This window comes from Aotus nancymaae, unplaced genomic scaffold (genome assembly GCF_030222135.1).
Source record: "Aotus nancymaae isolate 86718 unplaced genomic scaffold, 86718_ANA_hifiasm-v0.15.2.pri h1tg000014l, whole genome shotgun sequence".
NCBI lineage: Eukaryota > Metazoa > Chordata > Mammalia > Primates > Aotidae > Aotus > Aotus nancymaae.
Genome location: NW_026988425.1, coordinates 66,862,897 through 66,889,805, shown reverse-complemented (window position 1 = coordinate 66,889,805; position 26,909 = coordinate 66,862,897). Strand labels below are relative to the sequence as shown.

The 26,909-nt window shown below is 40.2% G+C and overlaps 1 long non-coding RNA gene across 2 annotated transcripts in view; it reads left to right on the top strand.

Annotated features, from left to right (window-relative positions):
• Nucleotides 1–26,909, top strand: part of LOC105723913 (uncharacterized) — a 184,069-nt gene that overhangs the window by 49,416 nt on the left and 107,744 nt on the right. Inside the window, exon 3 of one of the 2 annotated variants that reach the window (XR_001108923.2) lies at nucleotides 9,076–9,130. The exons of the other annotated variant lie outside the window; for it this stretch is intronic. This is a non-coding gene — a long non-coding RNA (uncharacterized LOC105723913). The remainder of the gene's footprint in view (nucleotides 1–9,075; nucleotides 9,131–26,909) is intronic. 2 annotated transcript variants of the gene reach the window in all.

Below are 26,909 nucleotides of genomic sequence, written 5' to 3'. Positions count from 1 at the left end.
TAGGCAATTGTAACACAATGGTAAGTATTTGTGTACCTAGACGTATCTAAACATAGAAAAGGTACAGTGTTACAGTACAAATATGGTATTATTTTATGGGCCTAACATCGTGTATGTGGTTTGTTCTTGGCCAAAATGTCATTATGTAGTGCATGACTGTGTTTACTCTAAGGGTCTGTCACAGATGCTAAAGGAGCACTGTTTGCTACAGCAAAATAGTGGAATTGACCCAAGTATCTGGAGACTAGGGTAAGGACAGGGCAAATTAAGCCTCCTGAGGTCAAATCCAGCCAACTGCCTCTTTGCACAGTTTGTGAATAGTTTTTACATTTTTATTTATTTATTTATTTTTTTTTTGAGATGGAGCCTTGCTTTGTCACCCAGGCTGGAGTGTAGTGGCACCATCTTGGTTCACTGCAATCTCCGCCTTCTGAGTTCAAGCGATTCTCCTGCCTCAGTCTTCCGAGTAGGTGGGATTGCAGGCATGTGCCACCACGTCCAGCTAATTTTTGTATTTTTAGTAGAAATGGGGTTTCACCATGTTGGCCAGGCTGGTCTCAAACTCCTGATTTCAGGATATCTGCCTGCCTCAGCCTCCCAAAGTGCTGGGATTTACAGGTGTGAGCAACCATGTAAATACTTGGCCAGTTTTTACATTTTTAAATGCTTAAAAATATCAGAGACAAATATTATTTTATATTATGTAAAACTTTCATGAAATTCAACTTTTAGTGTCCACAGTAAAGTTTTATTGGAACACAACCACACACATTCATATAAGTATGGTACTGTGAGGACCTCAAGGGGCTTCCGATGCATGCTGGAGTATGAGGACCAGTAGGATAAAGAAATGGATAGACTGTGGTATAGTCATACCACAGTATAGTATGCAGTAGTTAAAACAAATGTATTAGATCTACATATATTAACATGACTATATCTTAAAGTAAAAGATTTGCAAAAGGACATGTGTAGTGTGATACTCCTTTGTACTTTAAAAAATCATGATTTAAAGATACATATATAAGTAGCAAAAGTTATAAAATATACCCAAGAATGATATAGCCTAATTACAGAATAATGGTTACCTCTAAAACCAGAGGGAGGAGGAAGAATGAGGGAGGGGTTAGATTTTAGCTGTTTTTATGTTTTATTCCTTAAAGAGACTCAAATTAAATATGACAAAACATTAATATCTGTTAAATATGAGTAGTGGATATGTGTGATATTTGTTATAGGCTTGAAAAATTCATGATTAAAGATAAGAAAATTTGGCCGGGCGTGGTGGCTCACGTCTGTAATCCAAGCACTTTGGAGGCCAAGGCGGGCGGATCACCTGAGGTTGGGAGTTCAAGACCAGCCTGACCAACATGGTGAAACCCCGTCTTTAAAAAGAAAAAAAAAAGAAAAGAATAAAAGATAAGAAAATTTAAAGCCACACCTTCTCACTGAAAAAATTAGGACTATAAAGAATAATGTCAAATAATTAAATATTAAAATTGACCTGAAGATAATTACTAATAATATTTTGGCATTTTCCCTTCTAGTCTTTTTTTTAACCTATGCATAGTAAAATCATTTTAATCATATATTTATAATTTTGTATATTTTTCTTATTATTTAATATTGACTTAAGAATTTTCCATGTAATTGTTCTAATTTTTATAATAACCACATATACTTTATATTTGCATAGCACTTTTTTTCTGAATTTAAGCATAAATATATGCTTGCTATAAAAATTTGGAGAATAAAGTACATAGAAAAGTGAAATTATCTGTCATTGCAGCACTTTGTGTATATTTCTCTGGTCTTGATTGTTGTTTTGTATCTTTAATTTTTTTAATTTAATGTATCATGAAAATGTTTTGTATCTTTAATTTTTTTAATTTAATGTATCATGAAAATTTCCCCCATGGTAGTAGTGTTCTAAAACATGACTTTATTTTTTTAAAAAATTATTTATTTATTTATTTTTTTGAGACAGAATATCTTCTCTGTTGTCCAGGCTGTAGTGCACTGCCACCTCTGCCTCCCTGGTTCAAGCAATTCTCAGGATGTCTCGGTCTCCCAGGTAGCTGAGACTACAGGTGCCCACCACCATGCCAAACAAATTTTTTGTATTTTAGTAGAAATGGGGTTTCACCATGTTGCCCAGGGTGGTCTTGAACTTCTGAGCTCAGGCAGTCTGCCCACCTTGGTCTACCAAAGTGCTAGGATTACAGGTGTGAGCCACCGCACCTGGCCTAAAACATGACTGAATGGCTCCATATTATTCTATTATATATGGATTAAGAAATACACACATTTAACACATTTTCCTCTGTTACTCTTCATGTTCATTCTATCCACATCTGTAAACATAAGAGAGAAAACTGAATAATCTATTGGCAGCATCTGTGGGACCAGAGAGGGAACAGTCAGTCCAGGAGAATGTCAGAGAGGGAACAGTCAGTCCTGGAGAATGTCGAAAGAAAGACCCCTGTGGTCTGAGGAATGGGAGGGAGGGGTGTTGCCCTTGATTCTCACTGAAAAAGGGCTCTATGTGAGTTGAAGGTGAATGCTTATTTTTCACCCTCACCTTCTTCTGGACTTAGGTATGTTTCTGGCTGACTTGCAGGGTAGATTTTTTGGGGCAACATACTGTATGGTTCTCACCTTCCATATTAAGGAGACGTGATAACTGTTGGACGGTATATGGGAGAAAGGATTTCTGGAAGCCTTCAGAAATGAAGACCCAGAGAAACCAAGAAATCTATGCATTTTTATGTACAGTCATGGCGAAGTATGAATGGAGGACAAATGGGTATGATCTAATGGCAGTAAGCGGAGAGCAACTTAGCAAGGCCTGTTTATTCAGATTCTTCTCTGCATCCCTGTGTCTTTGTTCCTTTCCTCTGGGCATAGGGAGAACTTGTCTATTATGAAGGCCTTATGATCTGCTTTAGGGGAAGGTAGGAGAAATTTCTGATGTCTAGCTTCAAGGGAGAATGGCTGAAGAAAGTCAGAGAGAGCATGCTTCTGTTGTTTTCTCAAATGCCAAGGTGCCATATTTTGTGGTCAGTGTGTTTTAAACCCCATCATTCCCCTGACTGAAACTTCCCCAAGAAGTTTCACAGTCCAGAAACTGGGTATTGGATTGTCCTATAAGTTATTGAACCTGCCTTTTATTCCTGGGGATAGGCCAGTTCAGCTAAACAGTTAACTGTTGTGTCTCATGTCAGGAGTCAGTGTGGCAGTTCCGATTCTATCAGACTTAGACCTCTGTATGGTCTGATCAATCAGGTATTTAAATGAGTCATTTATATGAAAACAAAAAAAAAAAACCAAAAGCTAATGGTTTGAGCAAACTATAAACTCAGTTTTTTAATCCAGAGGGCAGATAGTTGAGAAGATTTCTAAATTTGAGCTTGAAGCATCTTCAGATGGTGAAGGCAAGCAGGAGCACTCTGACAGATTTTTCTGGTTTGCAGTTTGAATGTCATGAAGGTTGTTCATACATAAGCTATTGTGGTGACCTCTCTGAGGTCTGTATCAAGTCATCTAGCTTCAGCTCACAGGACTTCAGGAAAAGGGCAGTTTTAATTTCAGTGACTCTGTATCAGAAGAGTGGGGAAATAGTCTGGAGAGTTGCAGCCAGATACTGGAGGAAACTATAAGAATTTAGGTTCCAATCCAGTTTGCAGGTAAATAACAAAACCTCAAAAACTATGAACAAGGCTAGAATCTAATAACAGACACACTATAATTTTTTTCTGAAACATAATTTATTTCTCGGTAGTCATCCTCATTTTTACTAAAGATAACCAAATAGACAAATTCACTTGCAAATTAAGTTTAGTCTCATGAAACTTGGCCTGTTTATTGACAAAAGTGTAGCAAGAGTAGTGATGGACCCTGTAGGCTTTTTAAAAGTTTGCTTTGCTGGAACTTTTCATAAGGAATCTCAGACTAGATTTTTCAAAGTTTTTTGAGGTTGAGAAGCTCAGCCAAGGACTTGGCCTTCAGACTTCTGGAATACTTATAGTTTTGTTGAATTCTTCTCTTCTCAAAGTCCTCAAAATCTTCTGATGTTCCTGGCCTGCCAGGAAGTGACATCCCTTACTCACCTGTAACTATGTAAGGGAACCATTTATAAGAACCATGTATGCAGGGTAGTAGGTCAGTTTTTTTCTCCTAAGAGGCTTTATTGGCTCCATAAAGTCAACCTTAGTTGCTTAAGTTGTCTGGTAATACCTGAAAATAGGACATTCTAGACAATGCCTTCATAATATTACCATATAACCAGTGTTTCCAACTGTAGCCTGTAAAAGGAGAATTTATTAACCTTATACAAATAACTATGTTGTCATAAAATATAATCCCTGGTATCTTATAATTCCCTTTAATTTTCCAGTGTTAACATCTCTGGGATGTGACTTACAGTCAAAGACTTTCTAGGGTCAATAAAATATGGTATCCACAAGCTGTGGTTTTAAACCCTGGCTAATGTTTTCAATGTTAGAATCATCTGGAACATTAAAAAAAAGTCAGATGCTTGGTCCTCACGATTGAGATGGGAGACTATGTATCTATATTTTAAAAGCCTCCCAGAGTTGAAACCATTGTTATTTATAGCCTTTTGTGGAAGGAAAAATCATAGCAATCAAAGACCAGCTAAGGGTGAGTCTTAATAAAGTACGGGACAACTTGGCTTCCAACATTTAGAGAAGTTCAATAAGGTGTTCTAGTCCTAGTAGAAAAAGCATTTGGCTTGGAATCAAAAGAGCTATCTTGGGGCCAGCAATTTCTAGTTTTACGACCTTAGGCAAGTGATGTCTTCTCTTCCAGACTTGGTTTCTTCTCATGTTTCATAGCGACATCACCCACTTCACCAGGTTGTTGTGAGGAATAAATGAGATGATGTAATAAAATACCACATTTCATGACACATTTTTGGTGCCTATAAGTAGAGGTTTTCTTCCAAATATAAATAAAATTAAAAGAGATTATTAAGGCTGGAAGAAAACAATAGAGCTAAGTGGGGCCTATTTAAACCTTTCAAATGTATTTCTAGTATTTAGGTCTCCACTTCATTTACATGATAAAAACAGAAGCAACAAAAGTATAAGGGCCAGTGTCAGCTTAGTTTCTCTCTCTCTCTCTCTTTTTTTTTCTTCAAAAAATACTTACAGGAATTGAGTGGAAAGAATCTATGCTAAGAAATACAAGTTTACATATCCAAAATGTTTCCAAATTCACCCAGCTACATTTATAGAAGGAAGGACCGGTTTTCCTTTCAGCCAGTGATCGCAAATGCTAATGTGAAATGTAGGCAAATTTATATAATAGGATGGTAGCCCCCCTTATCCCTAGGATACATTCCAAGACCTCCAGAGAATGCCTGAAATCACAGATAGTACCAAACCTTATAGCAGTGGTCCTCAACCTTCTTGGTACCAGAGACTGGTTTTGTGGAAGACAATGTTTCCATGGATGGTGGAGGGATTCTGGGGAGGGGATGGTTTCAGGATGAAACTACCTTATATCATCAGGAGTTACATTCTTAAAAGAAGTATGCAGTTTAAATTCCTCACATGTGCAGTTCATAGTAGGGTTCATGCACCTATGAGAATCCAATGCCGCCTGATCTGACAAGAGGTGGAGCTTTGGCAGTAATGCTGGCTGTCCCACCCATTGTTCACCTCCTGCTGTGTGGCCCAGTTCCTAAAAGGACACAGAAGGGTAAAGGTCTCTGGCCTGGGAGCTGGGGACCCCTGCTATATAGGCTATATTTTTTCCCATACATGCATATCTATGAAAAGTTTAATTTATAAAATAGGCACAGTAAGAGATTAACAACAACAATGATAAAAGAGAACAATTAAAACAATATATTGTAATAAAAATTATGTGAATGTGCCCTCTCTCAAAATATCTTATTTTACTACAAATCTTAGCAACCTCAGAATATAATTTTTTTTTCTTTCCTTAAGTCAACAGCTTTTACCTTTTCATTTAAAGGAAGCACTTTACAGCTTCTCTTTGGCATATCAGAAATGCCAGCATCACTACTCCTGAGCTTTGGGCCATTATCAAGTAAAATAAGGATTCCTTGAACACAGGCACTGGGATACCATGACAGTCAGTCGGGCAACCAGCTGTCTACTAGCGACTGACAGGCAGGGAGTGTCGGCAGTATGGATCTGCTGGACAAAGGGACAATTCCTGTCTCAGTCAGGATGGAGAGGGACAGCCCTGAGATTTTATCACACTACTCGGAATGGTACGCCATTTAAAACTTATAAATTGATTATTTCTGGAATTTTCCATTTAATATTTTTGGACTGTGGTTGGGCATGGGTAACTGAAACTGCAAAAAGCAAAACTGGATAACGGGGGTGAGGAGGGCTTCTGTACCAATGTAGACGTTATTCCCCATTTTGGGGTTTGGTAAACTGTGTGTTTTACATTGCATTAAAGTTAATTTCTATATGTATCGTAACAGTTTCCTGTGTTTGCTGAAGAGATACATAACAGTCCAGCCTTTTTCCACTATAAGAAAAAATATTTTCCAGCTGCATTGCATTTCTGGAAATGGAATCAACCGTAACCACTGGCACCAAATATTTAGCAGTCTGGATGCTAGTGGAGAGAAAAAGGGAGGAGTTTGCACTGCTCTCAAATCGCCTTTGCCACAGGGCGATTACTATAATGTGATATTTCTGTGCTCTGAATAGCTGAGCTTTCGGGGAAAGACAACATCCCCAGTGCTCAGTGTCAAACCACAACCTGGAAATTGTCATGCCAGGAGGCCCTTTATCTTGGATGGGTGGGGAAAGCCCTTTCCATGTATAGCTAATGCTTGGTGACTTGCTTCTGTGGGTAACTCACTTTATGGATTATTCACAGCAAATTTTAGGCCAAGCCTGGATTTTTTTCTCCAGGCTGCCTTGCCACCCACTAAGATTCTCCAAACTGTCTCCTCCACTCAGTTGATATGTGCTGAGGTAATTGGTTCTAACGCCACCATGCTTGCATTTATGAAATGCCTATCATGTGCCAAACTTTTCATTAGGTCAAATCTCTATACAATTTTGTAATGTAAGCGGTATTATCTTATTTTCCAGAGAGGGGAACAAGGATTTAGTTCAAAATACTTGTCTAAGGTCACACACACATTTCAAAGCAGAGTAGAATGACTTCTGGGTTAACCACTACTTTCGATAGCTTGAGTCATAGAAATTTCTCTATGAGTGAGAGGAAGCTGACATGACTTTTACCAATTTAGTGTGGTCAATTTTAAATCAGTCTCTTTATACGTGAAAAGCTAAGGGCATTTAGCAAGTAAATCAAATTCAAGCTGTGTAACAGATACTCTATGATTGTTACTGAGGTTTTAAAAATAAAATCAGTTTGTTAAAGTGCCTTTATTGCTAGATATTATTATTACAGGGAGGATTACAAAGTAGTTAATTTTTTTTGGTCAGGTGCGGTGACTCCTGCCTATACTCCCAGCACTTTGGGAGGTTGAGGCAGGCAGATCACCTGAGGTCAGGAGTTTGAGACCAGCCTTGCCAACATGGTGAAACCCTGTCTTTACTAAAAGTACAAAAATTAGCTGAGTATAGTGGCACACGCCTGTAATCCCAGCTACTTGGGAGGCTGAGGCAGGAGGCTTGCTTGAACCTGGGAGGCAGAGGTTGCAGTGAGCTGAGATTTCACCACTGCACTCCAGCCTGGTGACAGAGCAAGATGACTCCCTTGTTAATATTTCTGTTTAAAGCCCATTACCTTTGCCCCTTGTCCTACTGTACACCATCATTTCCATAGCAACAAGGTAGCATGCAGAGGGGACAGCCACTGGCTCTTGAGATAATGCAAATGCAGTGGAAAGTTCCACCTTGAAAGACAACATGCAAATCACTTTAGCAAAGGATAAACAACAAAGAAAGTGATGCTTTTTTTGGGGAGACAGCTTATTTGGTTTTTGGAATGTGCTCATTTTTCTGACAGCTTCTCTATCTTGTGCTATCTTTCTGGCCTTACTTTGTTGAGACCAAAATAAAATCATTAAAAAACAAAAATGCAACCTGACATTTCATGTGATTCAATGGCAGATGTAGTGATTTGTGTTTCCAGAGATAGATCTTGAGCAGAACATTTTTAAAGCCTTTTAATTGTGCAATGAATTTGACTCCTTATTAAGTAAACTTGTTACCAGGATATAGCTGAAGAGTGAGATATTCCGCTGAAATGAAATTTCCTCACCCTTTTTTTTCCCCTTTGGCTATTGAGGACCTCTGCTATTATTTTTCCTTGCATCTTTCTAAAAGATTCTTAATATACTCAAATACTTACGAGTATTTACTATTGGCCTTTATGGCCTTAACACAGGGAAAAAAGATTTCCTTTATAGAATATTAGAAATAATATGAATCGCTCAAGCCTGTAATCCCAGCACTTTGGGAGGCCGAGGCGGGTGGATCACGAGGTCAAGAGATCGAGACCATCCTGGTCAACATGGTGAAACCCCTCTCTACTAACACAAAAAATTAGCTGGGCATGGTGGCGCATGCCTGTAATCCCAGCTACTCAGGAGGCTGAGGCAGGAGAATTGCCTGAACCCAGGAGGCGGAGGCGGAGGTTGCGGTGAGCCGAGATCGCGCCATTGCACTCTAGCCTGTGTAACAAGAGCGAAACTCCATCTCAAAAAAAAAAAAAAAAAAAAAAAGAAATAATGTGAATCTTTTTAGATCCACATTACTATTTTTGAATACTTTCAAAATTGAGTTTTTCAAGAGGGATATCATTGCTGGATTATTCTGTCTTGAGATGGTCAACTGAATAGAATGAACGACATAGGTGCTTATTTTATATTTTAAAAATTCTAGGCCTGTTTTAAGTATCTACTCTTTGTACAATGCAAAACACAATGTAAGTGTGATTTATATCTTGTGTGAGTAAAAAGAAGAAACGGTGCTCCTGTAAAGTTGGGGTAAATGCCTCTATCAGCTCACTTTGTGGCCAGATATAGTCACTCTTCACACCTATTCATTCCTATTATTTATAGGGATTGTTCTTATTTTTCCCCAGGTTAAAAATTTCAAGTGATCAAGGATCATAGAATCCACTTTCTAACCATCTAAAGGTAATAATTAGACAACATAACACCTCCTTTTATGCATGCATATAGTGTAGCTATCACATGCCAGCTGAATGCTCTTGAGTAACACACTTCTCTTCGAATGTCTTTGCACACAGCTTCCCATGGAATCATGCTTGCATATGGGATTTCCACTTATAAGGCTCTGAGCCTTCCCCTCGAAGACACTCACTGCATGCTTTGCTCTACTGAATGAGGCCAATGGCCAGAAGATCTCAAGGTGTGGGTCTCTGGCCATCTGCATCAGAATAACCTGGGGAACCTGGTACCTGTTAAAAATGCAGAGCCTCCAATCCAGACCTATGGACCCACTTCTGGGGATGAGAAATGATAATCTGAATTTTTAGTAGTTCCTCAATTATTGTTATTCCTGATGCTTAAGAAAGTTTAAGAACTGGCTCTCAGCTAAGGAATGTTGAGGGTGGGGGCTGTCTGGTGCTAAGAAAGCCTTCAGGTCCCCATATGCACAAGCAGCCATTGATCCCTGCTCTTCTGTATTCCCTGGTCATTGCACAAACCCCTCTGCCTCCCCTACACCTGAATCCATCATCTGCCTCCTTACCAGGTCTTGAACCCTTCTGGCTTCTCCTTGTAAGTTTTTTCCTTAAAGCATATTGAGAAATGATATGCAAAGCAAATTAAATCGTACATTACAAATTACATCATTCCTTGACTTAGGAATAGGTGTGTGTGTTGCAGGGGAAGCTGCTATGAGGGAGTTGGAGAGTTTGGTGCTTTTGTCCCAGGGCTCTGCCCACTTAGGATGACCTTGATCACACTGGTTCTTCCTGGATGGTGGGAGTGCAATAACCAGGGATATTCCATGCAGGGGCTGATATGAAAACATTCCCATTTCCACTCTTGATTTCATAGCTTTCCTCTTGCATGCAGCTAGAATCATGCATGATAAAGAATTTTTCTGGTTATTAAGAAAAAAAGAGAAAAAGTGAGATTGACAGGTGGATATGATTGCAGGGTGGTATGATTATCTCTCTAGCAGTCTGGTTCAGGTCTATAAAAACCATACCTTGCATTTCCTGAGAATAAAGTAAGTTGTGTTTGTGGAAAAGTGACCGAGAAGCATTGATGGATATACAGAGAAACCTATTTAGGTTAAAAAAAATTCACCAACAATCCACAAGTGGATAATTTTGAGCTGATCTGATTTCAGTGGAACCGACTAATGTATCTGAGGTAACATGAGATAAATGAAAGGGGAAACAGTGCACGTGCCTCTGGTAGGAAGTTCCAAACCGAAGCCTGTCTCTTAGACTCGCAGGAAGACATTTTTACCGAGTTCCCTGTGGTCTGGGAATGTAGAGAGTCACACTGAGTATGGGATAAGGATGTACGGTAGTCACCTTTATTTTCTTTAGGACTAGGCTGGCTCTGGACTCCCAGGCCTGGTACCTAGACTGATATAGAGTAAGTCACCACCCTCACCAGCCCAGGTTTGAAAACGGAAAAACGTTCTACCTTCACTTTTGTGCATTCCTAGCCATCCTGTACCAGAATTGAAATTGCTCTGGAAAATTCGGGGTTTGTTTCTAACAAGTGCTTGGCAAGGCAGCACTTTTTCTGTTGCATAGGGAGTAACAGCGTCCAAGATTGACTAGTTGACATGTAGCAGAGATCACACTTTGTGAGAAGGGAAATTAGCAGGGAAATATTACTAATACTTAGGGGTCAGGCAAGACCCAGGATGTAGGACTGACAGCAGCTAAATCCAGGTAGGGGAGGAGACAGCAGGGGAGCACTGGGCCTTTGTAGACAGGGAAGGGCACATGAAAAATGTGGAAAGTAAAAACAAGGGCAGGAAAGGATAATAGTCATTTTGTTATTTACAAGTGATGTATGGCTTTTCACAGCCATGTGTTCTTTTGATCATTCCAATACGGGAAGGGGGGCAGGGAAGTGATGGGTAAAGAAGGGCGGGGTCCCTGTCAAGGGCTCCATCTCAGGCCTGTGCCATAGACCTAAGTGAGAACAGTCACTCCTGCTTTCTTACCCAAATGTTGCATTTTCCAAGACCAGTCAGCCCACCATGCCCCGCATCCTGTGCCCATATAAACTTGAGACCTTCGTGGGCAGAAAAACAAGCAGTTCAACATTGAGAGGACTAGAGGAACAGAGCAGCAGAGAGTGGTGGAGAGCGGCGGGGCAGCACAGCAGAGAAAGAGAGAAGAGGAAGGACATCTGGACACCAAGGGTTCAGCTGGGGCAGCTGGAGAAAAGTTCGGCTGCTGGGCGGCTTGACTCCAGGGGAAGATCACCTTCCCACTCTAACCCCGCCTTCCGGCTCCCCACCCATCTCGCTGAGAGCCACCTCCATTACTCAATAAAACCTTGCTCTCGTCCTTCCAGCCTACTTGTGATCTGATTCTTCCGATACACTGGACAAGAACTCAGGCTGTCACACTGGCCCTCTGCCCTAGCTATAAGGCAGAGGGTCTATTGAGCTGATGAACACAAGCTGTCTGCAGACAGCAAAGCTGAAAGATCACATTGTAACACATGTCCACTTAGGCTTCAGGAGTCGCAGACACCCACCCCTAGACTCAGCCATGGGGCCAGAGCCCAGAAGTGCTCCCCACAGCCTCTGCACCTGCCCATCTGCGTGCCTCCCGTAAGGGTTTAAGTGGGGCAGCAAGCCACACTCCTGTCCAATATCCTGCGAGGGGGATAAGGGAACTCTTCCCTTTCTATTCCAAAAGCCCTCATAGTGTGAGGGTGGTTGTTATCCAGATATCTCAGTATCTGAAGATACTGAGCCCCAGAGAGGTAGTGACCTGCTCAGGGCTAGCTGGGACTAGGACGCATATTTTTGTCTCTTGTTCCATTCTTATACCTATTTTTCTCACTCTGTGATTTTGACTAATATACTGAAAATAACCTCAAACTAACTCTGCCTGCTTTATAATTTTGCCCATGGTGAGCCTGATCAGGGAAGGAGGCATACTTAACAGACTGGATGTTTTGCCTAGGTTGACTTCTGCTACATGATGTTCATGACTGATGGTGTTTTGTTAGGCTAAACTGCATAATGGTTCTTTAATATGGGTAAGACAAGACCACCCAATTCACTTTTAACTGATGAAGCTGAAACCAGATCTTCAGAAATGAAAGGCATATGCATTAGCCTTGATAATAGATTTCCAGATGGCTGGAATCATACCTCTGTCTCTGCCTTTGGCCAGTGATATTGACCAATAAACTGCTTTATGTCAATAGATCATGAGATACAGTGCGAGTGAATGTTACCTGAAGATAATAGCCTTTATTCAGGATCTTTTATAAAACGATTTAATGTACAATCTTGCTTAATGCTCTCAGAGGGGAAATGTTCTGAGAAACCTTTTTAGGGTGAAAGTTTTTTACATGATTTTTTTTTGAGAGGATAACACACACTAAAATTAAGCAAGATGTACTTGGAAGAAGGAAAAAGGTGAAGGCATTTGTGAGTGGTTTTGCACAGTGCTTCTAGCAAACAGCACTGCCTTTCCAAGCATCCTCTCCACAGATGTAATTTAAAAGCAGTGTTATGAGTGACACACAAAAAGGTAGAATATCCTTGATGTAACTGTTCATTTGCTCATGGAGAAGCATGATTATTTTCTACTCTGCTTTATATAAATGTAAATGTGTGTCTCTGAGAAGGTTATTCTCCACTGTGAATTAATGTAGTCATCTCAAAAACAGCAATGAGTCACTTACATGTAAATTTTGACATCCTGGGATGTTTCTTTGACATTGAATTCTGGAGATTGATCTGGTTAAGGATGGTAATTGTGCCTTCTTCCTTGTGGGCTCTGTGCGTATTTGCCTGGGAGGGAAATGAATGCAAAGGCAGATGCAGAGTGCTCGCAGCACTTGGGAGTTGGCAGATGAACTCTTTGAGTGGTTGTTTTTTAAAAGTTGCTTTGAGTGGTCTGGGGAATACATTAATTTAATATCCTCTTCATATTCAGAATGTGTAACACCATTGTACGAAATAAAACCCTAAGGTGAACAAGATTGAAAGTGAAGGCAGTGCTCTAAGGAGGAAGCCGGCTGGCTTGAATGGTGACGTAAACAGCCTTGGAGGCAGGAAAATGAAAAGTGCATCCCAGATATTTGTGTGTCTGTCACATTGGTGCTAGCGAGCGTGCAGAGATGTAAGAGACTTTACATCTTTACTGCATCTGCAGTAAGAATCAGAATTGAGGGGCAAATGTGAGAAATGAGATACAGCTCATAGGTTTCCAAGAAAGATAGGGTGACAAAATTGCCTGTCACTCCCATTTCAATACTTGTCATGCTGATCTGAAGAATAACATAACTGATCTAAAATTAGGACAAAATAAAAGTTTTGATAATGGTTGTCTCTTGATTTCACAGCTTTCCTCTTGCACAGTTTGCAGCTAGAATCATGTATCATGAAGACTTTTTCTGGTTATAAAATAATGGCACTGAAATATTACAAATAACTGTGCCTACTTTCTTTTAAATTTTGTTATCAGTATAACTTAGACATAGATAAGTTTATGTAGTCATGGATGTTCTCTTAACCTCTCTTGTTTAATAGTTTTTATTTACAATATGGACAAAACACCATTCATTCCATCAACTCAGCAAATATTCACTGGGTGCTTACTATGTGCCATGCTCTGTTCTGAGTGCTTTTCCAGGCTTATGTCCTCTGATTCTTAGAGGGTGTAGGTCAATTCTCCAGCAATCAGACTCTGAGAAGGAGATGTATGATGTATGTGCAGAAAGTTTGTTGTTGAATGCCTTTGTGATCAACATCTATGGGGAGTAGAGACAATGAGACTGGGAGGCAGTGGGAGAGGAAAGAATTGCCCTAAGATGTCACTGCAGCAGAGGTCTCAGCTGATCCCACTGGGAGCCTGAGCTGGGAAAGCCTTCAAGAGATGTATCTTCTTTTAATTTTTTTTTTTTTTGTTTGAGATGGAGTCTTGCTCTGTCACCCAGGCTGGAGTGCAGCAGCATGATCTTGGCTCACTGCAACCTCTGCCTCCTGGGTTCAAGCAATTCTCCTGCCTCAGCCTCCTGAGTAGCTGGGATTACAGGTGTGCACCACCATGTCTGGCTAATTTTTGTATTTTTAGTAGAGATGAGGTTTCACCATGTTGACCAGGCTGGCCTCGAACACCTGACCTTGTGACCTGCCCACCTCAGCCTCCCAAAGTGCTGGGATTATAGACGTGAGCCACTGCACTCACTCGAGAGTTGTATCTTCTTGAGGCAAAGAGAGTAGGCTTTTATACACCCCCATCCCCTGCCCACACACCCCATCAATGGTCATTAGATATAGATGCCCCCAGCAGAAGGTGTTACCCTGGGCAAGTCAATTTCTCATCTGAGAGCCAACAGCACTCACTATTTCTAGCAGCTGGGGATGGATCCAATAGCACTGAAGTGGGGCTGTCTGGGCAGCCCACCATAGCACTCAGTATGGTATTATCTCCATTTTTACACAAGAAAACAGAGACTCCTAGAGTTTAACCATATGCCCAAGGTCACACAGCTACTAAGTTGAGGTGTCATGATGAACCCCAGGCAGTCTGATGACTCTTATGCGTCTGTGTTGTACTCATGAGAGTAGACTAATATACTGTAACAAATATCCCCTACACAGATACACTGAAATCCAGGGACTTAAAGAATAAGAAGTCGATTAGTAATGGCCCACACTTTGAGCTGTTATTTTGTCTTCTCCTAATCACTGCAAACCAGATAAACTAGTAAATAAAAAAGATGATTTTGAAAAGAGAAAAGTGCTCTGAAGAAAATGAAATGTAGTAATGTGGAGTTAATATATTGATGGCAGTTTTACTTTCTGCCACCACCAGCTATCACACCCTGTGTGTATGGTGGAGACCGCTAGTTCTCCCATTCTCCTACCTGAGCACACAACTGATGACATTAACCAGTTTCACTTGTAGTGATATGGGCCATCTCCCCGCCTGGCCAACAGAACCTCTGTACATCCTCCTCTATGCTTCTACCTTATGCCTGTGGGCTTTAGTAGGCAGAGTAGGCTTGGCAGCTGGTGCAGAGTTAGGGCTGCTGTGGTCCTGGGTCTCTCAGTGATTCCAGGGAGCAGAGAGCCCTTGACCTAGAGTCCTCACCCTGGACTGCTACATGAGATAATAAACATATTCTTTAAGCCCCTGGACTTTAGTGTGTCTGTGTAGGGGTATTTGTTACAGGATCTTAGTTTACTCTCATGAGTACTGTGTATAAATTTATTTAAAATACTTTAGTAGAAGCTGTATAAGGTATGACTAGTTATTACTGGGGTGGCATGATAATTTTATTTGTCGTCAACTTGACTGGGACAGTGCACAGATATTTGGCTAAACATTATTCTGGATGTTTCTGTAAAGGTGTTTCTGAATGAGATTAAAGTTTTAAAAGGTGGATTTTGAATAAAGCAGATTAGTATACATAATGTGGATGGACTCTATCCAGTCAGTTGAAGGCCTTAATAGAACAAAGACTGATGTCTTCCAACCAAGAAAGAATTTTGCCGGCAGATTGCCTTTGAGCTGACTTTGCAACATCAGCTCTTCCTGGTTCATCGGCGGACTGCCTTCGGACTTGAACTCTAGCTCTTTCACAGGCCTAACCAGTCAGATTTCGAACTCTCCAAGCTTCTGCAATCACATAAGCCAATTCTTTAAAAAAAACCTCTGTGTCTGTTTCTGTATACACAACACAGATACACACACACACACACACACACACACACACACCCTCTTGGTGCTGTTTCTCTGGAAATCCCTGACTAATATAGGTAGTTGTTATCATTTGAAGCACCCAACTGAGGGCTCTCTACTTCAGAGATGGTTGCAGCATCTTCATAAGATGTTATAGAAATCTATTCAAAAAGGTTTATTAATTAGCATAGAGAATAATATAATTTTACCCTGGATCCCACCCTCTTAATAAAAAGATTTTGGATGAGAAAAAAAATAATAATATAATTTTTTTGAAATTGGTGATATAGAGTATATTAAAAAATACATGGCTGGCTAAAGAGATTTTTCAGATGCCATTGCCCTTGTAAGAATGACTTATGAGAATCTAAAGTCATTTAGATCTTTTATTGAGAATCTTATTGTGCCTAAAGCACAATAGCATTAGGCAGAGCTCTGTTGGGCCAGGCCACATGTCCCCTGCCCCACAGACTCTACTGCGAGATCCAACCAGAAGTCTAGCTGATTCTTCTGTCAGAGTTTCCTTGTGCCTGCCTCTGAGTGAACCTCTTATGCAAGGAGTGTGCTGCCTGAGGGCAAAGAAGAGAGACCTTACCCAACTTCAAGGGACAGGCTGGATTGGCTATTTTTTGTGTTTGTTTACTAATCAGTATCATATAGGTGGCCCAATTTGATGTGAAAGGTGCTTTCATTCTCACCTAATGTATCCTTTTTCACCTTTCCTCTCTGAAGTGTGTCACTGTTTACCTAAAGAACTGACCATTGTTGAGTGACAAGCTTGACTTAGATCCGCTTCCCCAGAAAGGAATTAAGGCAGCATAGAGCAGAATGGGCAAGAACATGGATAGTGGCTTTAAAGGACCTGGATTTGAGTCCCGGATCTGCCGCTTGTTAGTTGTGAGGTCTTGGTCAACACACTGTTCCTTCTCACAGTTCCTTTATCAAGTACAGTCATCCTTCAGTTTCCACAGGGGATTGGTTCCAGGACCCTCATCGATACCAAAATATGTGGGTACTCAAGTCCCTTATATAAAATACTGTATTTGGATATAACCTACATATATCCTCCTGTATATTTTAAATAATCTCTAGATTATTTATGATGCCTAATACAATGTAAATAACATGTAAATGGTTCCTATATTATATTTTTTATTTGTATTATGTTTACTGCTGTATTATTATTTTTAATTATTTTTTTTTCTGGTTATTTTTGATCTGCTGTCAGTTGACTCTGTAGATGCGGAACTTACAGATGTGAAGGGTTGATTGTATGTACCTGCTGCCAGGGGCTACTGGGAAGATCATATGGGCTAGTGTTCGTGATGTGCTTAACATAGTGCCTAAATAAGTGTCCACAATAAGTGCTAATAAATATTACTATTGTTAATGAGTGGTTCTGTATATTGGGGGCTTTCAGATAAATGAGGTTTAATCTTTTAAGCATTGTTACAAAAAATAAACAGTTTTGATATATTTCTTACTTGGCTTCTTAATAAAGAGAATGAACATTGAGAAAACAATCCTATTCTATGCTGCTAAACAGTAAAAGCCCAGATGTTTACTACCTAGGTGCAAAGAGAGAGCTGTAAGCTAATTCTTTGAATTACCCTGAACAACATTTTCTGAGCTGTTTTGAGAGTTGTCACTGGCTGGGTGCAGTGGCTCATGCCTGTAATCCCAGCACTTTGAGAGGCTGAGGCGGGTGAATCACTTGAGGTCAGGATTTGGAGACCAGCCTGGCCAAAATGGTGAAACCCCATCTCTACTAAAAACACAAAAATTAGCCAGGCATGGTGGTGCACACCTGTAATCTCAGCTACCCAGGAGGCTGAGGCAGGAGAATTGCTTGAACCTGGGAGGCGGACGTTGCAGTGAGCAGAGATCACACCACTGCACTCCAGCCCGAGCGACGGAGTGAGATTGTCTCAAAAAGAAGAAGAGAGTTGTCACTGTGATTTTGGAGACCTCAGTGTTCTGTGTTCAAATAAATTTGAGAAATACTGGTATATTCATCTGCTTAGGCTGCTGTAAGAGAAACACAGTCTGGGTGGCATAAACAACAGAAATTTATTTTTTCAGTTTTGGAGGCTGAAAAATTCAAGATCAAGGTACAGGCAGGGTTGGTTTCTGGTGAGGCCTCTTTCCTTGGCTTGCAGACAGCCACCTTCTGGTGGTGTCCTCACATGGCCTTTCCTCTCTTCTTCTTGTATGGACTCCAGTCCTACTGGATTACAGCCCTACCCTTAAGACCTTACTTAACCTTTTTACCTCCATAAGGGACCTATCTACAAATAGTCACATTGAGGGTTAGGGCTTCAACCAATATATTTTGGGAAGATGAAATTCAGTCCGTAACAATTGAGTATGAAGCAAAGATAAATGTTATAGGACTTTATTATCCTACAGAGACTCTCCAAGAGGACATATATTATATATAGTGTCTCCCAAATGTATTTTTCTTTGAGACTGCATTTTAATTTTTAAGAGTCACTTATTACAGATTTGGGAAAAACTACTCTAAACTATTTTGCTAATCCTGAGTGTGTGCCTTGGTGTGTGCTCAGAGAAGGCTGGGGCAGGCAGGACTGTTGGTTTCTGAGCAAAATATCCCAGTTTGTCCTCATCTTCCAGTATTGGTTTTGATGCTGGTTGTTTTTAGCCATCCCCGCCAGGGCAGTGAGATGCCACTTTCTTTGCAATAGTGAGTATGTTGGTCACAGCCTACCTTCTGTCATCTTGGCTGTTTTGGTTGCTACTTATGCACAGATGCCCTTTCACGGCTCCCCTGGAAAGCTAAGGGTATACAACATCTAAATATTAATAAGCGGTATGCCATTGTGTTTAGAAAGCAGTTCTTTCTCTCCCTGAGAAAAATGGTAATACTAAAATATTATGCTCTTGGATTGACATTGCTGTAATGTGATGTGCTCATTTGTATTCATGCAGAGCTTCAAAACAACTATCCTAGCCTGCAGATTCTCCTAATTAAATAGCTGGAAAAAGCATCCACCATTATCTCATTTGAACTTTCTGTAATTGCTTATTTCCTCCACTGCTGCTGCTGCTTTTTAATGTATAAAGCTTTTGGATTTTAATTTCCCTGTGACTCTTCTTTCCCCATAAATACCACCCTTCTTGATGTTTTTTTCTTCAGTTCATTTAAAATAAAAGTTTATTGCATTATCTTTTAGATGCAATGTTAAAAGGCAAATTGCTATAATTCCCCATTATTAAGGAATTATTATTAATAAATATTGTGATTCATTGCTACGAAACATTAGAGCATATAATTTTCTCCTCTGTTAAGCTTCATTATTTAACACATTTGAAGATTCCATATTATTTGGTGACAGTATTTAGGAACACTATTCTCTAGAAGCAGGACACGTTTTGGAAATGTGGACTCTGGAGATGTAGAAGCCACTTATTAGCTGTCAGAACTTGTGTGATATATTGACATCTAGAGGTATCGTTTTACAAATCTGTGAAATGAGGCTATCTTATCACTGTGTTTTTTGGATTTGTGTAGTTGCAAGGATGATAAACTCATTCAAGAGTCTTAAAGGGAGGTTTTCTCCAAGAACATAGTATCAATTGATCATTAATTGACTGAATGATTGATTGATTCATTCAAACATCTTGAGCACCCAACATATATCACAAGTACTGTTCTAGACACTGGAACTAGTGTCATGAGCAAAAACAGGCAAAGTGTCTGCTCTCTCAGAGCTTAGCAGAGGGGAGATAGATGGCATCTGCCAGGTGGTGATGAGCACTACAAAGATAATGAGGCAGGGTATGGGCAGGGCTGCTGCTACCCTTCATAACATTTTTGTGCAAATTAGGTACTTTACTGCTGGAAGATGTCTTAATTAATATACACATCTTTGATGACTATGATGTGAATGGTGCCCCCTGGAGTTGTGCAGTGCATATCCTGAAAGCCACATGGCAGCCCTTCAAGTGACAGAACCATTGCAGCAAAAGTATTATTTTGCATAATGCAGTCGGGGAAGGCTGCTCTCATAGGGTGACATTTGAATAGGGATTTGAATGAATGAGGGAGAGAGCCTTACAGACATTTAGGGGACAAGCATCCCAGGTGGAAGACACAATAAGTTCAAAGACCCTAAGGTGGGTGTGTGATTGGTGTGTTCAAGGAGCAGTGAGGACACCCAGGGTAGCTGGATGTGAGTACGCAGCAGGGACTGGTATGAAATGAGAGCTGAGAGCTGAGGGTGGGATGGGGAGTGGGAGAGGGGTGGGCAGTGGGGCCACATCCTGTAGGGCCTTGTAAACCATGATAAGAACCTGGTGTTCTGAGGGAGATCAGAAGAAAAATGAGAGGGTTTTAAGCAGAAATGACATGATCGGATTTGTGCTGGAGGCAAGTAGGGAGGCCATTTAGGAGACCATCCATGTAAATCAGGTGAGAGACATTATGGCCATGGTTTGGACTGGAGGGGTAGTAGTGCAGATGGTGAACAAGCAGTGGGACTTGGTATGTATTTCATAGGAAAAGGGCAACAGAGTTTGCCAACAAATGAAACAGGAGTGTGTGTGAGAGAGGAGTTTAGAAAGACACCCATGTTTTTGATCTGAGTGACTGCTAGGAAGGGTGGCCACTTACTGAATGGGGAAGACATCAAGAGGAACAGGCTTAAGTGGAAGATCAAGAGTCTGGTTTCCAACACATAGAAATGCCTGTTGGAAATCCAGATGGAGACCATGAGCAGATGGTTAGATGTAGGGGTCTGGAGATCAGGGAAGAAAACATTGGAACTAATGGAAACCAAGAAAGCACAGTATTGAGAGGGGCTCCGTGGGGCTTGAGTTGAAGGTTGACTTTACAGTTAAATCTACCTTAGGGACTTCAGGAGCAGAAGTGTTCGGCTTTTCACACCGGGGCTCCTACATCACTGGGATCCAGTTATGCTGATGTGTCGTCTCTCTTCCCAAACCAGCTGAAGCATTCTTTTTACAATTTTAGCTCAAATTTCTAAGACAGGAATTCTGTTGGGCCTAGTTAGTTTATCTTGTACCCTTGGGATACAAATTGCTGACCGGTATTGGATCTGCTGCCTTTTGCTGAGGAGCCCATTCCCTGGCCAATGAGCTGTGACTGCTATCGGGGCTGAGATCACTGGGTGGAAATATGGATGCCTAGAAATAGGGTGTGGACTGGGCAGTAGCCCTTAGGAAGGGAGTGGCTGAAAGGCAGGAAATGGCTGAGATCTCCTGTATAAAATCTGTGATACAGAGCTGTAGTGAGAGTAGAAGGAAATAACATGAGAAAATGCCTTGTTGAGTTTCAGACATATTTTAATTCACAACTAAAGCGAAGAAAATGAAGAAAAAGTGATACGGTTTTTCATGCTTGAGATGTACCGTCTATGACTAGGTTGTAATTATGGGGGAAGAGGCACATAGAGTTCTGCCTGGCATCCCATTTGCTGTTTTTCTTGCAAACGTTTCATTCTTGAAATTTGGTTCAGAAGTGACCTTCTCAGGATGGCTTTCCTGAGTACTCCATTAATTGACATTATTTCTGGGTCGTAAGTACCTCCTCCCTACACCAGAGGGTTTATAATTTTTTAAAAATTGAAAGTATATTTTTCAGGCTGGGCGAGGTGGCTGATGCCTGTAATCCTAGCACTTTGGGAGGCCGAGGTGGGTGGATCACTTGAGCCCAGGCGTTCAAGACTAGCCTGGGCAACATGGTGAAACCTTGTCTCTACTAAAAAAAAAAAAAAGGATTTTCAGCTTATAAAAGTACTCATGTTCATTGTATTAGTTTGGAAAATACGGACAAATAGAAAGAAGTAAAAAAAAAAAAAAAAAAGAAGAAAGTCACCCATAATCCCATTATCCAGAAATGGCCACTGTATAACATTGTATACTACTTCTCCCCTTCTTTCCAAAAGAGAGAGAAATCACTCACATCTACACAGACTTACAGGGCCATATCTTATTGCTATTCTAAACTTTATTTAACCCTTTCTCTATTTTGAGTATTTAAATTGTTTCCAATTTTTGCAATTATAAATTATGCTGCAATGAAACTTTTGTGTATAAATACATTCACATTTGTGATAATTTTATTAGAGAAGATTTCTTGATGTAAAAATTGCTGGGTCAAAGTATACGTACTTAAATGTTTTAAGCATATATTTCAAAGTTGTTTTCCTGAAAGATAACTCAATTTACCTTAGTAAACATGAGTTTATGAAAGCAGACATCTCTCTATACTTTTACTAGTACTTAATAGTGGTATCTCATTGTAGTTTTAATTTGCATACCTATGATTGTTAGTAATTTGTAATTAGTAAGGCTAACTACTTTTCTAATGTTTATTAACCAGATGTATTTTCTTGAGAATTGTCTAATTGCACACACCTGTCTTGCATTAGTTGCTACTGTTTTTCCTATTAATTTATAGCAACTCTTTACATATTAAGAGTATTAAACCTTTATCACATTGTTTGAAAACTGATTTTCCTCTATCATTGGATTTTAATTTTTCTAATTTTAATCTTGCTTAGAATATTTTCTGGTAGACAGATGTTTAAATCATTTTATGTGCTTAAATGCAAATATCTATTTGTTAAATATGGGTGGTGAATATGTGAGTTTTTATGATATAATTCTTCATAAATAAAACAAATTTAAAGTCATACTTGCTCAATAAAGGTTTCTTCCATTTATATTTAGAAAGTTCTTGCATTTTCCCACTACTATTTGGTGAAAAAATTCATTTCTTTCCTCTTAGTTTCTTAATATGGTGCTGTAATTAACATGTCTATTTTCCTACTAGACTGAATTAGATCTTTGTATCTCTGAGTCCATAATGTCTAATATATCTCATTAAATGTTTATTGTATAAATGAAAAAATAATCTCTTGGAGAGGAAGGATCATAAGAAGGATATGTGAGGCTGTGGAAATGATACAACTTAAAAATAGGAACTTTTCAGCAGGCATGACTTGATACAGATTTCATTGTACATACTCACTGAATCAGTCAGAATATTTGAGACCCCACAGTGAATAGATACCAATCCCTTCCTTAAATGCATCCCTTTCCCAGGGTTAAATAGCATGTGCACCTTTGTTGCTGATGCTGCACAAACAAATCAACAGTAAGAAAGGCAGATATCACAGTAAACACTCCATTGCCAAACTCTCACATTACTTAAGAATGGAAGCTCATTGTATGACGTGACACACCAGCTTGTATCAATAAAGACTTGTGGGATTGGTTTGTCTTCTGAAAAGAGGGTGAGTTCCTTAAGGGACCTGCCTATGTTAATTTTACCCTATTACCTATAGTGGCCAGCAAATTGCTCAGTAAATACCAAGGGATTATAATTGTCTTTCTTTTATAAATTGCTATTCTTAGCAACTTTGCATAAAACAGGAGGACTTTTGAAAAAACGTTTTCAGTAAAAAAGATATATATATATATATATTTAGACTTGGAGTCTTGCTATGTTGCCCAGGCTAGAGTATAGCAGCTATTCACAGGTGCAATCATAGTGTACTAGAGCCCTGAACTCCTGGGCTCAAGCAATCCTCCTGCCTCAGCCTGCTGAGTAGCTGTTACTATAGGCATGTACTACCTCACCAAGTGAAATGGGGAAACCACAGGGCCTCTCAAAGGTCATAATAAGCAGATGATAACAGCACCATGAAAAGCCCCCAGCCCTTGGTAAGTTTACAAACCTTCATTCCATATCCCATGTTGAACTGCCTGCCTGCCTGCCTCTGTACCTGGCTTTTTTCTTTTTAACCTAATGCTTTTTTATATTCAGTTGAGAGTGAATTTTATAAATATAATGTTAAATCCCAGTGAAATACACAGCCTATTTTAGAAGTCTCATTTTGATTTTTTTTTTTTTTTTTTTGAGACAGAGTCTCACTCTGTCACCCAGGTAGGAATGCAGTGGCGTGATCTTGGCTCACCCAACCTCCACCTCCCAGGTTCCAGGGATTCTCGTGCCTCAGCCTTCTGAGTAGCTAGGATTACAGGTGTGTGCCACCACACCTGGCTAATTTTTGTACTAATTTTTTCGTTTTTAGTAGAGATGGGGTTTTACCATGTTGCCCAGGCTGATCTCGAACTCCTGACCTCAGGTGATCCACCTGCCTTGGCCCCCCAAAGTGCTGGGATTATAGGTGTGAGCCACTGTACTCGACCTCATTTTGAATTTTTATTTTTAAATACCATCTATAAACATTTGGAATTTTATTTTTAAAAAGCAACCATGGCTCTCTTGGTTCTCCACAATGATACCAAGCATGCTTATAAGGTGGCCCTGGGGTCCCTGGACCTTTGATGGAACAGATGGGAGGAAGAAGAGGCAGCAGGAATTCACATTTTAGCTTACCTTGCTATTTTGTGTCACAGATAAGACAGCTCTGTGTCTCCCTTAAATCTGTAAAACAGCTTATTTGGTAAGCACTGCATCTTGCTATCTTTTTCTGCTCCAGGCTGGAGAAAGATAGCAGAACATTACAGCAGACTGGAAAAGTTAGGTAACACGGTGTGAGTAAAGCAATTTGGCAAAGGTAAGTACAATGAAAAGAAAAGTTCTGTGGTCTGACAGTGTTGAGTGACTGGCTGTAGTTTGAAAGAAGTCTGAGTTCCATGGGTCAGAAAAAGTCCCGGGCAGCACAATGTAGTTGTTTGAAAAGCAGATTTTACTGTGAAATCAACAACTAACATTGTTGGCTGCCTGTACAAAAAAACAACGAAAGTAATATGGTTACTTACTAGCATGAAGTCCCAACAGAGACCACTGAGGTATTCCTTGTTGACATCCTGTGCAGTTGTTTACTTTTCCAACAGCTGTTGTTTTCTTCCCTTTTCTATTTTCAGCCACAGGTGTAACTTTTTATGATCTTTCCTTCCAATTTTTTTTTTTTACTGTGGTAAAATACACATGACATAAAATTTACCATTCTAACATTTTTTTTTTTTTTTTTTTTTTTGAGATGGAGTCTTGCTCTGTCACCCAGGCTGGAGTGCAGTGGCATGATCTTGGCTCACTGCAACCTCCACCTCATGGGTTTAAGTGATTCTCCTGGCTCAGCCTCCCGAGTAGCTGGGATTATAAGTATCTGCTACAATGCCTGGATAATTTTGTATTTTTAGTAGAGACAGGGTTTCACCATGTTGGCCAGGCTAGTCTTGAACTCCTGACCTCAGATGATCCACCTGCCTCATTTCAAGTGTCCTGTTCAGTGGTATCGAGTATGGTAAGTCCTCACTTAATGTTGTTGACAGGTTCTTGGAAACTACACGACTTTAAGTTAAATGACCTATAATGTAGCCAGTTTAACATAAGTTAATTGATATAAACAAGAGTTAAGTTTCTAAGTCATATTTCTGGTCACATAAACATCACCAAATTTCTAAATAAAGACCCCAAACACTTCTAATATAAATATTGAAATAAATGTGAGCTATACTTACATTTAAGAAAGAAAGGTTAAAAGCAAGCAAAAATTATATACCCAATGTTTGGTGAATTGGTGAGTGATGGCAGTTGTAATAGTGGCAGGTTATATGAAGGTATAAAGGTTTGCAAATCAAAAATTGCCCGGAGCACCTCCGATCACCACGCAGTTCAAAAACAAGAACAAATAGGGCAGGCTTGCTGAATAATTTTGTACACCATTATTTATTGTAGTTCAATTTGTATAATTATCATATAATTTACACATTTCTATTTTATAATAATTTGTATTCATTCATTCATTCTTTTTCTAACCTGCTTATTTCAGTTCAGGATCGTGGGTGGCCGGAGCCTATCACGGCAACTCAGGGCACAGGGCAGGAACGGATCCTGGACAGGACGCCCTCCCATGATGGGGTGCACTCACACCTACACCCACTCACACTGGGATCATTTAGACATGCCGGTAAATCTTAGGTGCATATTTTCAGGATATGGGAGGAGGCTGGAGTACCTGAGAAAACCCACACAGGCGTATGTGCAGACTCCACAGACAGTGGCCCTGGCCCGGAATCAATATATTCCTCATCAGCATTATAATAAAATGACTTTGATCAAAATGATGTTATTCAAGAACCTCCTGGGTTATATTAGATTTCTCCAGAGAGACAGAACCAGTAGACTATCTGGAAGGGGACTTATTAGGGGGAACTGACTTATACAATCACAGAGGGCAAGAAGTTCCACCACGGGCTGACTACAAACTGGAGAACCAGAGAAGCCAGCAGCGTGGCTCAGTCCAAGTCAGCAGCCTCAGAACTGGGGAAACCGACAGTGCAGCTCCAAGTCAGTCCTGACAGCCTGGGAAGACTGCTGGTCAGTCCCAGAGTGCAAAGATGGAGGAACCTGGAGTCTGATGTCCAGGGGCGGGAGACAAAGCATCTTACTCCTGAAGGGAGTGAGAAAGCAGAGAGGATGATGTCCTGTCCTCTTCCTCTTGGTTCCAGCCAGGCCCCCAGTCAAAAGTATGTTGGGGAAGTCTTCCTCTCAGTCCAAAGACTCCCACTTCAGTCTCCTCTGGAAACATCCTCACAGACGCACAGAAGCAACACTTCACCAGCCACCTGGGCATTCCTCAATCCAGTCAAGTTGACACCTAAAATTTACTATCACAAGTATATTCATGGTTTAGCTGGATTTTTTGATACTAGAGTTTTCTCCTCAAAATTTTCTCAGGCCCATGAGGCAACTGGAGAGTGAATGGATTGACACTTGGCATTGTATCAATTAGCCTGAAACTTTTATTTGTGTTTAAAAAGTCTGGACTAACTTAATTTGGGTTTTATTTTTAAAGGATATTGTTGGTGGTGGTGGTGGTGGTGATGATAGGTGTGCAACCAAAAAACCAGCTTTGTTATCAAATATGATGTTAAGGGAACTTCATTCGTGTGACAATTCAGTTAAAACATCTTTGGAACCTCAGGAATCAAATGTTTGTTAGACACCAAAGCTGGTTTTCCAAATGTGTTCATTCCTAGGCTGGGTTCGATTTCCTGCTTATCTGATGCGTCTCCTAAAGGCA